This window comes from Ictalurus punctatus, chromosome 6 (genome assembly GCF_001660625.3).
Source record: "Ictalurus punctatus breed USDA103 chromosome 6, Coco_2.0, whole genome shotgun sequence".
NCBI classification, from domain to species: Eukaryota; Metazoa; Chordata; class Actinopteri; order Siluriformes; family Ictaluridae; genus Ictalurus; species Ictalurus punctatus.
In genome coordinates, this window is record NC_030421.2 from 30,736,650 (window position 1) to 30,754,993 (window position 18,344).

At 37.0% G+C, this 18,344-nt stretch overlaps 1 protein-coding gene across 9 annotated transcripts in view; it reads right to left on the reverse strand.

Annotated features, from left to right (window-relative positions):
• pcbp3 (poly(rC) binding protein 3) overlaps positions 1-18,344 on the reverse strand; it is an 85,383-nt gene that overhangs the window by 40,778 nt on the left and 26,261 nt on the right. For all 9 annotated transcript variants that reach the window (XM_017469069.3, XM_017469067.3, XM_017469063.3 and 6 more), the window contains 3 exons: positions 13,675-13,753; positions 13,460-13,570; positions 10,909-11,040 (listed from right to left, as the gene is read on the reverse strand). The gene's annotated coding sequence lies outside the window, so the exon portion shown is untranslated. The remainder of the gene's footprint in view (positions 1-10,908; positions 11,041-13,459; positions 13,571-13,674; positions 13,754-18,344) is intronic.

Consider the following 18,344-nt stretch of genomic DNA (forward strand, 5'->3'; position numbering starts at 1 on the left):
ATTCACTAGTAGCTTCACACTTTAGCAGGAAATAAATAAATAAATAAATAAATAAATAAATAAATAAATAAATGTATGTTTTGTTTGAATTATAAACCAGCACTTTGCAAATGTTCTTTTTGTACATCGATTTATTTGCCGTACAATGGTCAAAGCATAAATCTGTATGAAAATATTGATATAAAACATGATTTTTTTTTAATGGGCCATTAAACCTAGATATCAAAAATGGGCAACATTTGTATAAAGGGTAAAGGTGCATATAGTTTTTAGAGTAAAGCTTCCAAGGCACACTTTATGGACGTTTCTAGCTATAGGCATAAAAGGTGCACCAAAGTTATCACCTCAGCAACAAGGAAAGCTTTATTTTAATACCCTTTTTGTACTGAGAATTTATTACAAATTCACATATGTGAAATATACAAAGCATGTGCTTACACTTTTAGATCAGTATCACATCATTTCCAACAAGAATAACTCAATGTCAATGGGGATGTCTCCACTGCCAACAAGTCTAGTCCTTCATCTAACTAACTTTTTGCCTCAAATACATTTAAAAATATACTTCAAACTGGAAGGCAGCTATTGAAGCAAAACTTCTGAAAGCTAAACAGTCTGCTGGTTACAGTGATCATTCCATAACACGGTGTAACATTATACTGTATATCTAGTTCAAGCTTCTATTTTCCCCCATCTCATTACTTTGATGTGTGTGGATATTACAACCAGAAGCTGAGTTACAGTATAGATCTCCTGGTCACTCACTTTTATTTATTTATTTATTTATTTTTTTAAAATAAATATTTGCTGATGCACTGTTTCCATTAGTCATGCACATGCAGAACTGACAAGCAATAAAAGGCTATGAAGACATTTTGCGGAACTTGATGTTTTTATCTATCTTCCCACTTTCTTCTCTGTCTTCCAAAAATTTTATGTCAGAATTTTGCAGCAGTCTCCCCCCTATCAAACACGGCAGACTAGGCAGCACACAGAATGCACAGATCTTTATCTGGCTCCTGTAAACCCTCCAAACACTGGATTCATTTCTGGTTCTAAAAACTTCAAGTGTTTATAAATATCAAGCTTGGCCAGGAAATTGTGAGCAGCCATGAGACTGGTATAAAGGGTTGCAATTACTTTGCAAATGTAGCTCTGTACTGCAGTTCAAAAGAACCTGGTCAACACACGCACACACACACACACACACACACACACACACACACACACACACACACACACAAAGACCCCCTATTGAAGTGTAACCAAAAATATGCTGTGCACGAATGAACCTGGGTCTTCTTTGATGCTGCGTTCCAGGACATTTCTTCCCAAGATCATAATCTTCATGAACAGCCAACGGGGTACATCTATCACAGATCCTTAGCCTAGATTATTTACTGAACAAATAATGCTATAATGTAATGAAGACCCTGCCACCACTTCCACCCTAATACACTGTTTTTTTTTTTTTTTTTGGATTACATCCTGATATCTTGGCTCAGCGTGACCTTAGTTTGATCATTATTTATTACAGGATAAGGGATAAGAATCTGTAACATGCAAAACACACTTTGGTGTTTGTAGATGATCTGTTGAAGATAAGCCTCGAGACATAGTTGGAGGCAGCAGTGTTTTGATCGTAGTTTCTTTTTTAAAATGATCAGGGGTGTGAACTGAAGTTAAGTGAATTCACTTATCATCGATCAAAATCTTAACAGCACATCATCCTTTGGGCTAGGGATTCTGGATTTAAAGAAGAATTATAGTGCAACCATGAGGATAATGTTTACAAAGAGATTGCTGTATATAATTGTACCTCATTTAGCCTAGGAGACTGAAACACTTAAAATATCAATGAGAATAGTTCAGTGATTACCAATGCGAAATGTGAGCATGAACGAAAGGGAAAGTGTAGTATGGGAGAAATTCCTACGAGAGAGATTAATGCTGAACATAAGAGTCAAAGGCTTAACATACTCCTACTCTGAGTAAAAATGGGGATGGAATTACATTGACCACTAATGTCCAAGTTATTCTACTTTTACTGGACATTTTATAATGAAAGTGAAACAGTTAATAATCAATAAATAAGTCTGTTAAATATTTTGGTTTACAGATTGTTAATACCCTTGCAGCTATACAGTGATAAGCTATTCTGGCTATAGATAGTTGGGTAATGATAACAGAAAAGCAGCTAGACAAGCCAATATTGTCTCATGTTAGCGAATTTCTAAGAATCCACATTACTTAATTCTTATGAAACTTTCCTTGGGTTAAGGCTAGTGGTTATACCTTATATACAACTTATTTCACATGAAATCCAACAATATCCAATGATGACACACTTGCTTTTTGAAGTCTTAGAAAATGTTTCATGCGGTCAGACTGAGGTGATTATGGTGACACATGATTATAAGAAGGTTAGAAAATTATCATTGTAATTCAAAAGCAGCAGAATCAAATATGTTCATGCAAAGGTGTTTTTCAAACCTTTTACTTTCTGTGCATAAGCGTAAACGTATGAGCATTCACGGGATTCAACTTGTGCTAGTTTATGCTAGTTACCCTGGTCTGTCATTGTATTGTATTGTATTAAAACCAAATAAATGCGGAAAAAAAAAATACATTTGAATTTTTTTGGCAATGTGGATATATTCAGAGCAAATTAACACAAACTATTTCCATATTATTATACCTGAGTTTATTTATCGAATACAAATTCAATAATTGTAAACTTGATAAAATGTACAAATATTTTTTTACGCAGATGTCTCTTGTTTTCAGCTTTAAATTAATCGCTACATTGAAAATATGAAAGGTAATGGAAGACAATACTACCATAAAACATTACAACATTACAATAGGTGGTCATCAATCCATCCATCCATCCATCCCTCCATCCATCCATCCATCCATCCAAACCCAGTAACCCAGCTTAGCCTGCAATGAGAGGTCCAGTGAGGGCAGGAGGTTGTGCTTTTCCTCAAAGGGAAGCCACATCATGCCTTAAACAGACTCAATGATTCAGAGAGTTTCCTCTTCATGGACTATTATTTACACTTCCCTGCTTCTATACAAGCCATCTCTAATCCTCCGAGAGACAACCATTCAAAAAGACAGCATAGCCAGCAGCAAGACAGCAACCCAGAGACAGACAAAGAAAAGGCAGTGGAGAAAATTGTGTGTGTGTGTGTTTAATGCCTTTTGATTTGAATACGACTATATAGCCCAGGATGGAGGAAAGATTGATGGAAGCAGAGGATGCCACAGAGGCTCCTGGATTAATCCTCCTCAACCTCTCCTCTCCCAGAAAAGTGTCTGACTCAGCTGTCATGAATGTGGCACAAGCACACACTTGCCCAGCATAAAGAATCTAAATTACTCATATTTCACATTAATACTGACAAACTATTCTTACAAAATACACATAGTAGTAAGCAAATGTACCACAATATATTTATCGAACATTCATGCAACTATGATGACACAGCGGGATAATGGTGTTCTGTACTGAGAGGCTAAGCCATCCTTCCCCCTCAATGAGAACATGTTGGCCATACTGTAGTATTTCTATAGTCATTAGAACTATGGCCTTAACAAGATTTACAAGGTTCTCTTTCCATAAAGAGTTATTAAATTGCTCTGGGACTGCAGTAATTTCACAAGGAGAATCATTTTAATCCATAATTATCACTATTTTATAAATTTTTTCTTTTTTTGACAGATTTTGTTTTGTTTGCTCAGTCATGTACGTATGATAGTTAAAATTTTGCACCAACAGTAAACAACATTGCACCAAATACTTCAATGAATTACCACTGGAATATAATTTAATCTCTATTATCTGCCTTCTGACGTGATTTCACTCATTTATAGACCCTCTGTGATTTTTGTGTTAATCGCTAATATCTTGGTTCAGTCACACTGCATTAGATCACATTTCTATTTTAATTTAACTGCAGTATGTGAGAGAAAAAAAGCTAAATAATGTAACAGTACATGACACTGCAAAAAAAAAAAAAAATGACAGCAAGTGAAAATATCTTAAACATAGTCAAATGTATCTAATATTTCCTATTATAAGATTACCATAACCCACATAAGATTATTAAACCTACTTCTATATATTTTTTTCATTCTAAATAGTCTTCTATTGGCAGATTATTTTGGTCATTTTAAGCATTTATTACTAGAAAGAAGTAAAATTATCTGCCAATAGAATAAAATGTAAAGTTTAAAATGAGTAAAAAATGTCTAAAAATGGGTTTAACAATCTTATATTTGGTTTATTATAATCTTATAATGCTAGATACAGTATGTATGACTATATTCAAGATATAAGACGTCAGTTTTTTGCAGTGTAGGGCAGCACTGACTACTGAAATGGCAGTTTAATGGCATCTCAAAGGAGAAAAATCAGTTTAATGGCACCTCAAAGGAGATGTAATGTGGCATACAAAGGCTGTGTGACACAGTGTATTGCACAATCGCAAATATATTGAATTTGTTTTAAATTGAATACCATTCTAATACTAGGGGTGACACTGTAGCACAGTGGGTAACGTTTCAGGCTCCTATTTTGATGCTGAGCTTGATGTTCTCTCTTTGTCTATGTGGGTTTTCTCCAGATTCTCTAGATTCCATCCACCTTCCATAAACCTGTCAATATGTTGATTGAGTGAAATGATGGTACATAGAATACCATTTTTGTGCTATTCCACACTCCGTTATAAATCATTAGTAGCACTGGAAAGCATTATATCCCTTTTCCCTGATCTGTAAGGTGGACCCAGTCACTCAAATGTCATACAGTAGGAAAGTTTTATAACCACAATATTTCACAATGAAAATGACTCTGTAAATACACACAAGGTCTATGGAATATTATTTAAAAGGAGTAATAACTCAGATTATGAAACACTGAAAACACTGAACGATCAAAGCCACACAGGAAAACAGCAAGGACTGTAAATTGAAACGTTGTTCCCTTTCAAAGGGAACTCAACATTGCTTGAGCGTAACGTTGTGGGAAGCACCCTCTCATGTGGCCTGTACCTGAAGTCTGTGTGAAATCATGCCTCAGTCAGTGCTGGAGAGACAAGACTATTAGTTGGCAGTCATGTCACATTCTTTGAGCAAGCAAACTGATTTCTAAAGGTGCAGTGAACATGACATTACATTACATTGAACAGTTAAATGAATTACCTCATCTTGATTGACAATATGTTATATAAAAGCTAAGGCTCTGATATTTGACCACTGTTTTATTATAGTGTCAATGTTATATTGACAGTAATTTCATAATTTCATTGAACAGTATTTAGAGGCTAGCTGGTACATCACTCCCCTGGCCTCAAGAGACACACTAGTGACCTACAGTATGCTATAGGCTGTATACTTTATGGTTTTCTTTAGCACTTCCACCTCCCAAACCAGTCAGTGCTGGTTCAAGCCCTGCTCTGAGGAGGCAAACTGACTCCAAGAGCAAATTTCAAAAATAAAGTTGTAGCATTATGAGATTGAGGCATTATGAAAACAAAGTATCATTTTGAGAATAACACATATTAAATGGTAGGAAAACGGCATGATTATCAAAATGACAGAAAGCCAAGCCATCAGCTCAACCAATGCAGGAAATGGATGGTGAGGATTTAGTTGAATCTGACTTCAGGATTGTACAGAAGCCCTACCACTAGGGTGGTTGCCTCCTCAAAGGCTTTATCTAAGGGGTACCCTTACAGGATGTGTTTGCTGCAGCAGGGTGGTCTACACCACACACATTCATTTGGTATTACAGTTTGGCCTTATTGGCCAGCTCGTATATGGCTCTCTGAGATAATATCTCTGCTAGATGGCACTCCCTGGCACACCAGTTCATAGATTCTGGTCTCTCAACCGAGGTTGTAGAGACCATGTTAAATGCTAGTAATGTCAGTGACACCCAGTAAACTGCAATTCGTACAGTCCTGGAGTTCTTACAGGAACATTTCTCAGCAAGGTTGGCTCCTTCTACAATTAGGGTCTAAGTGGCTGACATTTTGGGCAGCCATGCCCCTATTGATTGAGTCTCTGTGGCAGGCCATACCCTCGGTATGACGGAGTATGACCCTAAGCACCACCATGCTTGACCGTAGGTATGATGTTCGTTTTGTGGAATCCTGTGTTTGGTTTAAGGTAGATGTAACGTGACTCCTGTCTTACAAACAGTTCCACTTTCAACTCATCAGTCCACAGAACATTCTTCCAAAATGTTTGTGGATTATTAAGGAGTGTTTTGGAAAAATTCAGATGAGCCTTAGTGTTCTTCTGGGGTAGCAGTAATTTTCACCTCGCCACTCTCCCATGGATGCCATTTTTGCCCAGTGTCTTTCTGATAGTGGAGTCATTAATAGTGACCTTTATTGATGCAAGAGAGGCCTGTAGTTCCTTTTATGTTGTCCTTGGCTCTTTTGTGACTTGCTGGATGAGTAGTTTCTGTGCTCTTGGAGGAATTTGGGAACGTCTGCCATTTTTGAGAAGGTTCATTACTGTACCGAGTTTTTCCATTTGGAGATAATGGCTCTCACTGTGGTTCTTTTGAGTCCCAGAGCCTCTGAAATAGCTTTGTAACCCCTCCAAGACTGATGTATTTCAATCATATTCTTCTTCATCATTTTGGGAATTTCTTCCAACTTTGGCATAGTGTGTTACTGGGTAAGGTCTTTTAACCAACGTCATGCTGTTCAACATCAAAGTTCTATTTAAGTGTTGATTTAATTGAATAGGGTTTGCAGTAATCAGGCCTGGTTGCATCTAGTCCAGTTGAACCAAATCATGATTGCAGTTTCATAGATTTTGGAAATTACTAACTATGGGGGAAATACATTTTCACACAGGCCCAGTTGGTATTTTATAACTCTTCTGCTTCAATAAATAACATTATCATTTAACTGTTGTTGTTTTTTTGTTGTTGTTGTTGCTCTTGTTGGTTTACTCAGGTTGTCTTTGTTTTATCTTAGATTTTATTTTAATTTAAAATACTTTTTCACAGCACTGTATGAAGAAGATTGCGTTCAGTGCTTCAGCAGGTTGACTGGCTTCATGTGTCTCAGAGGAAGTGTGTGTTAGCCGTCACCCTTCCTGGCTGGTAGGAGTCATATGATAGGGAGCTGGCTGGTTGGTGGGAATTGGCAGGTCACCAGATTGCAGAGAAAATGTGTGGGGGGGGATTTCATCTGTAATTGCGTTATCAATTTTCACTACCCCATTCATTTCATAGGCTAATCCAGTATTTAAGCCTCACTTGAGTAACTGTGTTAATAAAACAAGTTATAGAATAACACATAATATTACATAATACGACATTATATAATAGCACATAAAATAACACATGCTATACATACTACGATGTAGAAATTTCTACATTGTTCCAGAAAATGTACCCAGTGAGTACAAATATGTTTACATGGAAAATGTGTCTTTTCCAGTTTTAATGGGATGTCTAGATATTGACCAAGTTTTATAATAAAGTGGGAAAGATGACTATTATGGTCATATGCAAGATAGAGCAGGACAAACAATAATTAGACCAATGACAATGTCTTTTTATGGGAGAATTTAAATCAGGCCAGACTGTCCCGATAGTGGCTGTTTATAGACATCAGCAGGCAGTCAACAATGGGTGACCTTGTGTATATATGTGGATTTTCCGATTTATACTACTAGAAGATTAGCTAATTGGATGTCACAGAGGCTTTTGGAGTAATTAAATGTAGTAAAATGAAAAATAGAACGTTCTTGTGTGTAACTTACATGTATGTATTAATATATTAAAAACAAACAAACAAACACACAAACAAAAACTCATTTTAAGACATATCCAAGCCGGCTTGACTTTTTGCCTCACAACACTCATGAATCTCCCACCACTTCTATTTTGATGCACTAACTTTGACACATAGAGCATTAAGAAGAATAATGTTGTGTTCAGTATTCCATCATCTCTCTGACACGGGCAGCTTTGCCTTCATCATGAGCACATCTGACAAGCGCATTATTCAAGTCAAGGCACTTTAGCAGCAGAAATCAGTCGGCATAATCACAGAACACTGAGACAGAGAGAAACGCTGTGTGCTAACTACTAGCTATTCCAACAGCTCTTCTCATGATCCAAGTCTCTCACACATACGTCTTTCCATGCGGCTTTGATTTTTCACATGCTGAGATTTGCAGTAAAAATGAACCAGACATTGAGAATGGAGCATTTACATCTGTACTGAAGTCTTTTTAAATAATGTTTTATTTATTTCAGAAATGAGAAAACAACTAAAACTTCACTGGCAATCGAAATCGACTGATGAGTCATTCATCACTCTCAGCAAAGAGTTTCCTGCTATCCTTAAAAACATATATATATACTTACCTAGGACATTATAAAATAAATAAATGTATGAATCTTTCACACTTCTCCAACTCCCTACAGCGTTCTTCACTCCTCTCTAAGCTTCAAGATTACTGCTGATACCAAACTGAACTGTGTGAGCAATTTCAGTGTATCATGCTGTTTTATAAGTAATGTGGCTGGATACAAATTGGCTTGGATTATCCCTAACAATGAACCTCAATATACAATAATACAGTATATTAGGGCCGTATTAGATTATTTGCCTCCTCTCTTGCATATCATAGTATTAGTCTATACTTTATTTTTTCATTATCTGCTGCTTTAATGCTACATGGTACTGCAGCAGACAGCATATTTCATACATAAAATGTTTCATCAGTCAGCATTTTCTGTCTGATTTCTTTGGACTTGTAGTGAGTGCTTGTTTGAATGAAGGTGGCCTAATAATGAAACTGAAAATCCTATGTCCCAAAAACTCTGCTCAAGAAAAATCTGGCAACAATGAAGGTATAAACGACACATAGGTCATTTTAAATCATTTGAATGGTCCACCTAGAAAGTCAATGAACTAGCAGAATTTTCAACGCAGAAAGCTTTCTCAGTGTATTGACACATCCTTTGATCTTATAATGCCATAAACTGCAGTTAACAGCTCAAAAGCAATTTGGAAAATGTGACTTCTCAGAGCTTCTCGGATTCCATTCTCATCTCTCAAGCGCTTTGAATTTTTACCAACCTCTGTATTACATGAATTCACTTTCTGTTTGAGTGTGAAAGTAGACCAGAGGTGATCGGTATGGCCTCCTCAACTTTTCATGAACCAACGTGTGGAGAAAATGCCAATGGCTCTGTGCAAGCTATTTTTAACGCCTATTCTGCAGTTCGTGTGTGGATTACCCTTCAGTGAGAGCTGCCATTGTGGCGAAGGCACTCATGATGACAAAGGACAACAGCTCCCTTGAGAGTTCCCTCAGAGGTGTCTGACAGATGCCGCATGCTGATGGGGAAGTAATGTGCTGCACCATCAGCATGAAGAACAAGGAGTGAAAGAAAATTTTGGGCGAGTGGGAGGCTGGGGGAATTTTAGGTTTTAACCCTCCCTGAAATATTTCATGCTAGTTTCAAATGCTTATTTGTGGGTGGTTAACACAAACACACCACAGCTGATTTTTATATACATGCCTGCCAATAACATTATTTTGCACAGTAATTTCTCTATAATGATGATCATAAAAGGTCAAAAACATCATAATTATGATTCCTCCATATTTATTCATTCCAGATCTCAAACCAATGTTCACCTAAATGTATTTTATAACATTTTACTGGCTACCAGCTCATATTGTGAGAAACCAATCATATATTTTCCCAGTTCAGCTAACAACACAGCATAGGTGTATCAAGGTGACAGCCAATGAAGATGTCATTTCCCTAGTACAAGCATATATATTTTATATAACTTTTATATATCTTTTTCATTAGAAATTGTTGTTGTTGTTTTTTTTCCGAGGCACATTAATGCTATTAATACAGCAGGTTTGGTTGGCTGTAGATCATGCCTTAAATAATTAAACAACAAATCTTGAATACCACCACTGTTCCTGTCTGGCATCCACTCAAAATGCATGAGCACATCATACTTATCAGTGTAACTGTACAAATCATGTGGTGATTCATACCATTTCTCACCTCTCCTGAAATTCATTCATGGCTACACCAGTGCCATGCACCCTAATGATATAGATACTACATTTCCTGTAATTTGAGTCACGTTTATTCACACCTCTAGTAGGACAACGTTATTCACTAGATGTTAGACAAATCTTTAGCATGACTATTATCACAACAGGTTACCTTTTCAGTAGGGTAAGGGGACAACCTGCCAGTATGCAGCTAAGATGACAACAAATCTTTCATTGGCAGCACAGCAGACTTGCTCAGTTTCTTTGACCCATATTACAGTATTTTTATAAGACCACTACTCCAAGCATAAAAACCATTTATGCGCTAGCTCATTTGAGTAATGCTAACTGCTTTCATTGCTTATGAACAAAAACTTCATGTCATACACTAGATTTTAAGTTAAAAGTCTTGGCTGGAGAACGTGGATGATTACGCAATTAAGAAAACTTCACAAAGACACTTGGCCACACATGATATTGTACAGTGTAGCTTATTGTTAGAAAACAAAAAACTGTCCTTATTCAATTTTTCCTTTAAGGAGCAAATGAAAGCTAATATTACATTATGCATGTCAGGAGTGGGGGAGTGTGAAACCATGCACAGTTCCTGATCAATAACTTATCTTTCTACAAAATAAACATCATTTGTACAGTGCTATGGCCCGCAGAATGAGGAGTGAGGAACTCCAGCATGAAAACATTACAGATCCCAGCAGATGGTGGATCTCAGGCATGATGACAGATTAGCAGAGCATCACGCAGGGCTCTGGAACAAAAAAAGAGCAGCAGGAAGAACAGAAACAGGAAGAGGAAAGCAAAAAAAAAAAAAAAAAAACTCACCAGAGTAAGTGCAGGGTCGGGGCTGTCAAGTCATAAATGGTCCGATCGGGCCGACAGAGAGCACAGCTGTGTCGCAGTGTGGATCAGCACATCAGCCTTTAGATTTCTTTCCAGGTTGATAACCAGCCCATTCTGCAAAAGAAATCACACCAACTCACTAGCAGAGATTCATAGGTCAGTCCTAGATTTCCAGTCATACTTGGCCATCAAACGAAGCACACTAGCCATGCCATAGCCTCACCACAGCCAAAGGGGCTTCATGACCCAACTGTGCAAAAGTTTTAGGCATATACAAATAAAATGCTGTAGAGCAAAGATGCTTTCAAAATAATGAAATGAAATGTTTCTACATTTAAAAAAAAATACTGTATAGAGCAGTAAACAGTAGTAAATGAAACAAAGTCAGTATTTGGTGTGACAAAAAAATATAGTACTCTCTAGTACAATTAGTGCAGTTTTATAAGGAAATGAGCTGTAAGTTTTATTGAGCGTCTCGCAGAACCAGACACCGTTCTTCTGGAGACTTTGCCCATCGCACTCGCTTCTTATTTTTGCAGCAAAACCCAGCAGCCTTAATGGAGTATTTTGTCTTAAAAGTGTCTCTTACGTAATATGCTGCTTTCTTTAATGCCATACAAACATTTTTTCTGTAACACTTAATTTTGTGCTAGAAAACTAAGAATCAATTTTTTTTTCTTGTATTGACTTGATAATGTAGAAGCCTTAAAAAAAAAAATCTATAACAACGTTTGTACTAAAAAAAATAGGGTGCCTAGGGTTAGGGTTAAACCTTTTGCACAGTACCACATCATCACAGAAAAAAAAAAAAAAAATTAATAAGCAATGCACCATAGTGCTAATAAAACATCATTAAGGCTGTTGGGGATTTTACCTGCAGAGATACACAAACTAACACTTTCATCAAGAAGCCTGAAAGCCTATCGGCCAATCTATTTAGAAAGTTGCGTGACCATGTACCCTAGAGAGTTCATGCAGTTTTAAGTCCTATTATGAATTGGTTCATTTTTACTGGTTGTTTGTTTTGATACTTTTCATTCAGTTACTTATCATTTCATTATTTTTGAAGGCGTATTTCCTTTATAGAATTTCTTTATATGTGACTAAGCAGGGGTGGCTGGTCTACTGTCAACTCTGAAAGTATTGGAGCGGCAAGGCCAATTATTTTGTTTTTGCTATATACTGAAGACATTTGGGTCTAAGATCAAAAGATGAATGAAATGGGATAAGAATTTTAGCTTTTATTTCCTGCTTTTTACACCTAGATGTTTTAAACAGCTTAGAACATGGCACCTTTTGTTATTAAATAATTAATAGCTTTGAATGTCTACTGTCGGTTTGAGCCATAGTTTTCACCCGTGAAGACCCGTGCATTTGTTGTTAAAAGGGATAAACCAACGTGAAGACCAGAGAGCTGTCTATGGGAGAAATGCAAGCCATTATGAAGCTGAGAAAAAAGGGAAAATCTATCATAGTCATTGCAAAAGCATTGGGGACAGACAATACAACAACAATGTCCTAAAAAAAGAAAGAAACCACTGATGAACTAACAGTCAGACACCGAACAGGTCGTCCAAGGGAAACAACAGCAGCTGATGACAGAAAGCTTGTGAGAACTGTGAAGAAAAAGCCATACATAATATAATATCAGGGAATGAAAGCTGAAATTCTGATCTATTGTCACACATTTATCTTTTGATCTCAAACCCAAATGTCTTCAGTGAATGGGATGGTAAATGTCCCACCAGGGCTAACCCTTCATTCTTTCAAAGATTAAAGGACACCAATAAAAGGTTTTTCATTTTGTAATCCACTTCAGGTTATTTGCTGTTAACAAATGTCATAAGGTGGATTTGTGTGTGTGGGTGTGTGTGTGTGTGTGTGTTTATGTGTGTAAAACCAAGCACAGCAACGGTCATAGGAAAAATACCGGAGCTGATTTTTCATGCAGCCCATCAGTGACAGTGTCAAGTGATTATACAGAGTGAAACAAACCATATAGGGCTTCATATGGAGCTTCATTAGGGCTGATCTTTGTCAGCCTTCCTAACCCCCCCCCCCCACCCCCCCCCCACACACACACACACACACGTCGTCCATATTACAAATTACACAAAAGCACAGAAAACTATAAATTCTTATAGTAATAGCGTTTTTGGTGTGAATGGAAATGTAACTTTTAACAGTTTGTCTCACATCATTCTTATTATTGATTGGACCTCATTATATTATGCATTGCTTAACCCTAATAGTTTCATTGTCAAGATATTGAGAGATATTGGATTTTAGCCCTTCATCACTGTGTTCAAGTCTATTGAACAGTACTAACTCCATATTTTCTATTAACATTATATTACTGTATATTTGGCATAAAGCACTATAACACACCTAAACACACTCTTAAACACACACACACACACACACACACACACACACACACACACACACACACACACACACACACACACACACACACATTCATGAACACAGTCCCATGAGTCAAACAGATAAATAAATATAATTACAATCTAACCAGAAAGGGATCCAAAAGGTCTCCTGACTTTTCTCTTCCAGGTCATGTGACCAGGTGCTGTCACACTTCCAGAAGACTGAGGACAGATCAGTCTGTTCAGTACAGTTCTACCTGCAGGGAATGAGAGAGATAGTGTAAGTGTGAAAAGAAGACAGGATTAATTACCAATCCAAATCAATTTGCAGTATTCATAATTGGTAGAATTTAGATATTACCTAAGCCTTGTTCTCTTTTAAAATCATTTGTTGATATAAACAATGGTTTCCTTCTTTTTCTTCTCTGCAATAGGCAGTTCTGTAAATAAAATAAAAAATCAAAAAGTATATTAATTCATGTGCAAGTATAAAACTCATCTGCATTGTAAACTAATGATAATCATTAAGAAAGTTCAACACAAAAGCAAGTGGTTTGTTAACTGCTTTCTAATTTGTTTTATTATATAAACTCAGCAAAAAAAAGAAACATCCGTTTTTCAGGAGATTGTATTTAAAAGATAATTTTGTAAAATCCTAATAAGCTTTACAGATCATTATTGGAAAGGGTTTAAGTGATGTTTATCCATGCTTGTTCAATGAACCATAAACAAACTATTACACATGCACCTGTGGAACAGTCCTTAAGACACAAACAGTTTTTTTTTTTTTTTACAGTTGATTCTGAAAAAGACCAGAAAAAAGATTAGATACGATACGATAAGATAAACTTTATTGATCCCACACTGGGGAAATTCCCTCATTGCCTATAGTTCCTGCTCACCTGCATGAACATTCCATAGACCTACTGCAGGGAGGCATGATTACTGCAGATGTGGACAGAGCAATAAACTGCAATGTCTGTAATGTAAGACGACTAAGGCAGTGCTACAGGGAGACAGGAAGGACAGCTGATCGTCCTTGCAGTGGAAAATTACATGTGTGTCCCCTGAGACATGATCAAGAACTTGTAAATACCTTGGAGGAAGAGTGGAGGAACATCTCACAGCAAGAACTGACCAATCTGGTGCAGTCCATGAGGATGAGATGCCCTGTAGTAGTTGAAGCAGCTGGAGGACACCAGATACTGACTGTTACTTTTAAGATTGCCCCCCCCCCCTCCTTGTTCAGGGACTCATTATTCTATTTCTGTTCGTCAAATGTCTGTGAAGTTCAATGTTCATTTTACGTCTCAGTTGTTGAATGTCTTTATGTTAATACAAATATTTACACATGTTAAGATTGTTGGAAATAAAAGCACTTGAATGAGAGAGGACATTTCTTTTTTTGTTGAGTTTACTATGTTACCATTTGATGTTAAGATTGTAATGCAAGCTGTTATTCTGCCTGACAGTTTTCTCCCTTCCAGCATCTGTATCATATAGACAATTATTTTTGACACATTTGTGCAAAGGAAGGGAAAAAACTGTTTATTCAAAATTCCTTTATAATAAACGTCTTAGGGCAGTTATTAAATTTTGTCAATAAACCTTATGCTTTATCAGTGAAGGTATTAAGATGAGACATAATACAAAGTCTTACTAAAACTATTCTTATGTACTTTTATCCAAATTTCCAACACTACATTAATAGACTAAAAAGGTAAAGTAAACATTCTGATGTCTTAATGTAGGCTATTTCTTTGTGTTGGTGATACAATACAAATTAATCACAAACTGTGTCCTCTAAAAGTATAGTCTTACCTCTGAAAAAACTTATTATTTAAATAATGTTTTAATAATGTTTAATTCAATAACTGCCATTAGACTTCTATTATAAGTGAGCTTTTAAAATAATGGTAATTGCACTTATACTACAGATGTGATGGATAGAAATTAGATAAATGCTCCAGACTGGGCATCACCGGAATGGTTCTGGGCTGAGTGGAATCCTATCTCTCAGACTGATCCTTCAAGGTATCGTGGAGGGGAGGTATTTCTGAAACTCACAACTGGCGTTCCACAGGGGTCAGTTCAGGGTCAGTTCAGGGTCCACTGCTCTTTTCTATCTACACTACATCTCTAGGGCAGGTGATTGAGTCTCATGGCTTCTCATATCATTGCTATGCTGATGACACCCAGCTCTATTTGTCCTTCCAGCCTGATGATCCATCCGCTTCTGCACGTATCTCTGCTTGCCTGTCTGACATCTCGTCTGGATGAGGGAACACCACCTTAAGCTCAACCTGGCAAAATCTGAGCTTCTCGTCAGCCTAGCTTGTCCCTCAATCAACCACAACCTCACTGTACAGCTCGGCTCAACCACACTCAAGTCGTCCAGGACAGCCAGGAACCTTGGGGTGATTCTCGATGACAGCTTGACCTTTACAGACCACATCTCAACAACTGCACGGTCGTGTAGGTTCATCCTGTACAACATCAAGAAAATCAGACCCCACCTCACCGAACAGGCTACACAGATACGAGTCCAGGCTCTTGTTATCTCAAAACTGGACTACTGCAACTCCCTACTTTCAGGCCTTCCAGCCAGCTCCATCAAACCCCTTCAGATGATTCAGAATGCAGCAGCACAACTCGTCTTCAACCAGCCCAAGAGAACCCATGTCACACCCCTCTTCATCTCCCTCCACGGGCTTCCTGTAGCCACCCGCATCAAATTCAAGGCCTTGATGCTCACCTACAAGATCTTGTCTGGAACAGCACCCTCCTACCTCAACACTCTCCTGAAGGCTTACGTTCCCTCACGCAATCTGCAATTAATCAACGACCGATGCTTAGTAGTGCCTACTCAGCGCGGCTCAAGGTCCCTTTCAAGAACATTCAAACTAACTGTTCCTCAGGGGTGGAATGAACTTCCAACCTCAATCCGGACCGCAGAATCTCTCACCATCTTCAAAAAACAGCTAAAGACCCACCTCTTCCGTGAACACCTAACCAACCCATAATAAATAAATAAATAAATAAATCTGCTCTGGCACTTACACCTCTACTCTGTGCACTTTGCTTCTTCTGGAACTCAATTAACGGATCTTGTATGGTAACGCTACTTGTATTGTTCTCTGCTTGATATATCGCTTTGCTTGTATTTTCTCATTTGTAAGTCGCTTTGGATAAAAGCGTCGGCTAAATGAATAAATGTAAATGTAAATGTAAATTAGGTTGGGAGAAAAAAATATCAAGTCGACAGACTCTTTACCGACAGGGATACGTCTGCAACCAATAACTCAAGTCCTTCTTGTTATTAATTTGCATTCCAGAAATACCCTTAAAAATATACTACAAACATGAAGGCAGCTATATAAGAAAAACCATTTCAGACGACATTTGACCTTGCTGTTACTCTGATCCTGTTTAAACCAAATCTAATCAATACATCTCATGGTTACAATCTTAATACCATATAAACCCTATATTCAAAACATTCACCAACTTATTATTGAGATTATTGCTCTAACAGATGGACAGATGGAAGAACAACCTGAAAAGACAATTCAGCCCCATTCCAGTCGTCCCCATTCCCCCTCCCCCCTTCCCCCAGGCTCTGGTTCAGATCCACCTAACCAGGATCCCTGACCATGATAAAACAGTTACTGAAGAATGAATGAATGATGAATGTAGTTACTGATGACAAATATATACAACATATCCTGGAAAGATTTCACAAACTCATATATATATATATATATATATATATATATATATATATATATATATATATATATATATATATATATATATATATATATATATGAGCATTCACTTGTTCTTATTTCTATTAAAACTATTTGAACAACACTCACTTCAGTGTCTATTACAGGTACTTGATATGCTTCATGGAGCATCACAGAAGCTGAAGACATTAGCTCTAACTAAACAATCTAATTTCAATAATTATTTTCCCTTCTTTGATACAGGGCTGAAGTCGGGTGTTGTGCTGTGCTGTCAAACTGCTGTTTTAACTGAAAGGATGGTCCTATAATTTATAGAAAAGTGTTAGATTCAGACAGACATCAATAATGAGTGAACACTATCAGCTGTGTGAGTGTGAGAAATGACACTCCAGTCCTGCCTCTGACAGCACACTGCCATCTAATGCTGCTATTTTTATATGCTGAATTTCAACTGTCAAGCTAAAATTAGATATATTCTAGCTCTAGATCATATTAGAAACAAATCGGGTTCTCAACTGTTGTGAAGTAATAGTGCAATTAAATATGCATGCTTAGAATCAAAATGGTGGATGCAATAAATATTGGAGTAAGATTTTCAGATGACAGAGCAAACAGTGTTTAATCAATTCATTTATATTCCTGTTCAAACTTAGGCAGCTTGTTTCTGGGAAGTCTTCCCCTGTGGAAGACTTGCCTGTCCATCAAAGCCTTGAAACTGATCCAGACTGCAAAACTTGTTTTTCATCTATCCAAGTTCTTATTGCAGCATTCCTTCCACTGGTATCCTATAGCTGCCTAGATCAGCTCGACCCACCAATCATCCAGATACAAGGGAGACATGCACCAAGGCTTTTCTCTGTATGTGCTTGCAGGTAATGGACTGAACCCCTTGAAGAGCAGATTGACTTGCTGTCCTCAAACAAAGACCATCTACCTCTTTTCTGAACACTTAAATCAATAAGTCTACAGATAAGTATTATATATATATATATATATATATATATATATATATATATATATATATATATATATATATATATATATATATATATATATCTCACAGGGTTTTAGATTTATGGTATTCTTAAACACTTGCCTACTTGTACTAGTGAAAGGATATTATATAAGGGTTTCTGTTAAATCCTGTAATTGTACATGGAAATATGTTTTATATATTTTGTATAATCCTATGTGTACATATATCAAGCCAGGTTTATGCTTATTTGCAGAACAGTGGAGGACAATTATTTAAAAACAACTAGCTACAAAAGTATGTTAATCC